Genomic DNA, 4,757 nt, shown 5'->3' with positions numbered 1-4,757 from the left:
ACTTATAGTCAGGTGCGACTTATATATCAAAATATATATAATTTAACATGTTTTTACATGTTCTTTCATACTGAAAACATTACCTACAGCGGAGAGAGGGCGCTCTAGGCTTGTGACAACTAGAACGCTCCTAAAGACAACTGAGAAAGAAAAGAGACAAACTGCAGGTAGTAAAATATGCAGCCCCGAAAACGGTGATCGAGCAGCAGAAAGAGAGTTTGAAATGAGGGAAAACTTGTGAGGGAGACTGGAGAAAAGGTGACTCTTACTGCAATGAAGAAAACAAAGAAAGCTAATCGGCTAATCGGCTAATCGTGGGCTGAAAGATGTCCAGAGGAGGAGGAAGGAGTCTGGAGGGGCTCGTTCACGGTGCAGCTTCGTCTCCACGCCTTTTAATACCTCCGTGCTCCACGCCCTGCTAGCTGGTTGTTCTGGTGCTATTGTATAGTTCAATAACTGTTAATGTGTTACGTTAACATACCGGACACCTACCGTATTCAGCCTGTTGTTCTGGGTGCTATTGTGTAGTTGAATAACTCTTGTATTTATCATCTAAATAAATGTGACTTATACTCCGGAGCGACTTATAGTCCGAAAAATACGGTAGTAGATTTCATTCATGTCACAAAGTTGTTAGAACGTCTAAACTGTAAATGACAAATACATGGATCTTGACAACGGCAAGAAAGAAAACACTCTCCTACTCCCTAACACTGACAGTAGTTTCTTTAGGGTCAGGGGTTAGGGTTAGGGGCATGATTAGGGTTAGGGGTAGGATTAGGGTTAGGGTTAGGGGTGGGGTTAGGTTTGGGTTAAAACGCAACACCCAGAATGGGTACTGCGAGGGGCACGGGCACAAGGGGACCACTGGTGTGAATAAAAACACTTTAAAGAACTCCTTAAAAAAACAGGTTCGGTTAAATAAAAATGACAGGGCTGTTAAAAAAAAGGGGGGTGTTTGGATATTAAAATGAGGTTAAAAGAACCACTGGAAAGGCAGGACAGCGGGAATTTAAACTTTAAATAAAAGGTCAACTCCACAACAACTCCGGTGTCTCTCCCAGAAGATTATTTAAAAACAAAAAATATAAAAATAAATATAAAAAAAACAGTCGTGTGATAAATAAAATTATAACAATATAGAAGGAGCCTGGTGTCCCAATATAAAATATAACTATTATAATCTTAAAACCATGTTATTTAAATAAAAAAAAAAAATACTGTCTGCGTTACTTGCTCTTGAGGTTAAAAATATCCATACACATACCATTCAGGGTTAATAATAAGTGCTATGTTAAAAGTGCTTTAAGAAGTAAAACATAAATAAATAAAAAGTGCCACACAATAAATAATTTAAAATACATCATATAAATAAAAGCAAACTGTTGCATAAAACCAATGGCATGTGTAAAATTATGCTAAAATCTTGAGGCAAGTAATTCAAATCGTAATAATAAAACTAAAATAATAATAAATAATAATAATAATGAATATAAATTATATATTAGTGACAGACAAAACAATCAAATTCTTAAAATGTAAACAAGACAGAATAAAAGTTATAAAAGGACAAACAAGGCATCTTCAAAATATTTATTAATATAAATAAAATCAAGGAATTGGGTAGGACCTGCTCTGTAGGAATAGTTTAAAACCCCTAAAAAGGAAAGAATAGTAAAAAAAAAAAATAAAGTATTGTAAGACATAGTTATTAACCATAAAACAATGAAAAGTCATTTAAAATAGAAAAAGATGGAAAAAGCAAGGAAAGGAAAAGAAAGGTTGGGTATAATGCGCTACAGAGGAGGTCCAGATAAAACCTGGGGAGAGAGACCAGAGCAGTGGGAGGAAATATTTCTAAAAATATCCTGTAAAACTTGGGTTAAAAAGAGAAGTGGATCCATTTTAGTATTTTTCATTTAGACCCGTAGGGTCTATGGTTTATAAAAGATGGATCCACTTCCTCTCCGCTGCCCGACGCTGAGCCCTGGTCCAGGCCTTGTTCCTCTCCAGGCCCATTTACAGAACCATGGAGTTTAAAATGTGCATATAGAACAGTTGTGCCATCGTCCTTATTTAAAACATACTGGTGTTTCTAAAACATCCTTCGAGCCGGAATTGAACCAGCGACCTAAGGATACCTGTCACAATCAACCTACAGTCCTCCGCTCTACCAACTGAGCTATCGAAGGGTAGGGGTAGGATTAGGTTTAGGGGTAGGATTAGGTTTAGGGGTAGGATTAGGTTTAGGGGTAGGGTTAGGGGTTAGGTTTAGGGGTAGGATTAGGTTTAGGGGTAGGATTAGGTTTAGGGGTAGGGTTAGGGGTTAGGTTTAGGGGTCATTAGGTTTAGGGGTTAGGTTTAGGGGTTAGGGTTAGGGGTTAGGTTTAGGGGTAGGATTAGGTTTAGGGGTAGGATTAGGTTTAGGGGTAGGATTAGGTTTAGGGGTAGGGGTAGGGTTAGGTGTAGGATTAGGTTTAGGGGTTAGGGTTAGGTTTAGGGGTAGGATTAGGTTTAGGGGTAGGATTAGGTTTAGGGGTAGGGGTAGGGTTAGGGGTAGGATTAGGTTTAGGGGTAGGGGTAGGTGTAGGGGTAGGATTAGGTTTAGGGGTTAGGGTTAGGTGTAGGGGTTGGATTAGGTTTAGGGGTAGGATTAGGTTTAGGGGTAGGATTAGGTGTAGGGGTAGGATTAGGTTTAGGGGTAGGATTAGGTGTAGGATTAGGGGTAGATGTAGGGGTAGGGGTAGGGTTAGGGTTAATTTAGCTTCCGTGAACCGGATGTATCTCCCACTCCGACCGGTCCTACGAGAAACCAGTGCATGCAAAAGGTTCCTAGGTATGTATCGCATGTAAACAGACCGGCATCAGGGGGGGACACCCACGCTATCTCTCCAGCAGTCTGAATGGAAGGAGTTTGATGCAGATTAGGGACAGTCGGCGTTAAGGGTTAAAAGAGGTTTACAGGCCACATGGAGCAGTCATTTCCTCGGAGCTGCTGTCATGCAGGATGGAAGAAAGACTCGCTGCTTTGCTCCGGGCCTGAACACTTTGTTGTAGCAGCGGCGCTGATGATCACCTTGACGACAGCCGAGCCTTCATCCGCATTCACCTGCTCGTCCTGAACGGTGGCTTCCTTTCCTTGTGCAGCAAGCAACTGTGGACGAAGACATGCTCTCTTATTCCCAAATATAAAAAGTAAAAACCCGGTGAGAAAACCAGCTCTCACCTTACCTGAGGAGTGCTGAGGTCAGCTGTGAGGTCGAGTTTACAAATCTCTGCTTCCACTGCTTTCCTCCATCGCTGCTCCAGCGCAGACATGGCCAGTGTGTTGGGCTCTGGACACATTCTGGCTCCACCAAAATACACACAGCACACACGAAAAAGGTCAACCAATCATATCACTCATGATAATACTCATATGGATGCCGTGTATCCTGGAAAAGATGACAATTAATTAATCTGCAATTTAGTCATCTAAAAGTAACGTCTTATATAGTTTTGAGTACAGTAATTCATGTCTTAAATTCAGTTGTGTAAGTTACATTTTGTTGTTTCTGTGATGCAAGGAAACATTCAACCTGTCATGGAGTCTACTGTCGAGACCTCCTACTGACAGACCATGGACCACAACAACAAGCTATGTGTGTGTGTGTGGGTGTCTGCGTGTATGTGTGTGTGTTTGTATGTGTGTGTGTTTGTGTGTGTGTGTGTGTGTGTGTCTGCTTGTGTAACATGTTTACTGGATTATTGTGAAATCAGCCGGTTCACCACAACTCATCACCAATCTTAAGAACTCTGCAGATAAACACAATGTGGTCAGAATAATGTGAACACCAGGAACTTAGAGAAAGGTGACTCAGCACATTAACTCTGACAACAGAGTGTCTGACAACATTATGGGATGGATCCCTACAGAGATAGACCTTTTAGTTTCAGAGTAAGATCCTTTTAGTTTAACATGAAACATCCCCGAAATCACCATCACCAAACTCCACCAGACTCCATGTAAATAATCAGGACTTTTAGCGTGTATAGAGCCAGCATATCTCCACCAGACTCCATGTAAATAATCAGGACTTTTATCATCGTAAAACACACTTCATTCAAAGTGGACAGAAACTAAATAAAACTATCAAAAGCCGTCTTGGTTCATCTTTCCACTGTTCCAACAATCACCACTCTGGTTTGGTTGAAATAAAAACCCATTTACATTCACCCAAAAGTTTTATTTACATGTGGAGATAGGCTGGCTCTATACATGCTAAAAGTCCTGATTATTTACATGGAGTCTGGTGGAGATATGCTGGCTCTATACACGCTAAAAGTCCTGATTATTTACATGGAGTCTGGTGGAGATATGCTGGCTCTATACACACTAAAAGTCCTGATTATTTACATGGAGTCTGGTGGAGATATGTGGCTCTATACACGCTAAAAAGTCTGATTATTTACATGGAGTCTGGTGGAGATATGCTGGCTCTATACATGATAAAAGTCCTGATTATTTACATGGAGTCTGGTGGAGGTTTTTAAACACTAAAAGTCCTGATTATTTATATGGAGTCTGGTGGAGATATTACATATTTCATCTTTAAATGGAGTCTTTTTTTTTTTTTTTACTTTTTAATGCGGAAAAAATTACATATTTCATCTTTAAATACTCTTTACTAATCAGACTTTTACTGAACACACACACACACAGACACACACACACACACACACACACACACACACACACACACACACACACACACACA

The 4,757-nt window shown here is 40.3% G+C and overlaps 1 non-coding gene across 1 annotated transcript; it reads right to left on the bottom strand.

Moving 5' to 3' along the window:
- Window positions 1-2,103: 2,103 nt before the first annotated feature.
- trnay-gua (transfer RNA tyrosine (anticodon GUA)) lies at window positions 2,104-2,192 on the bottom strand. The gene is given in 2 exon segments: window positions 2,104-2,139; window positions 2,156-2,192. It is a non-coding gene; the product is annotated as a tRNA-Tyr (tRNA).
- Between the last annotated feature and the right edge of the window lie 2,565 nt (window positions 2,193-4,757).

This window comes from Perca flavescens, chromosome 19 (genome assembly GCF_004354835.1).
Source record: "Perca flavescens isolate YP-PL-M2 chromosome 19, PFLA_1.0, whole genome shotgun sequence".
NCBI lineage: Eukaryota > Metazoa > Chordata > Actinopteri > Perciformes > Percidae > Perca > Perca flavescens.
The sequence above is the reverse complement of the archived record's forward strand: the minus strand, read 5'-3'. Positions and strand labels throughout refer to the sequence as shown.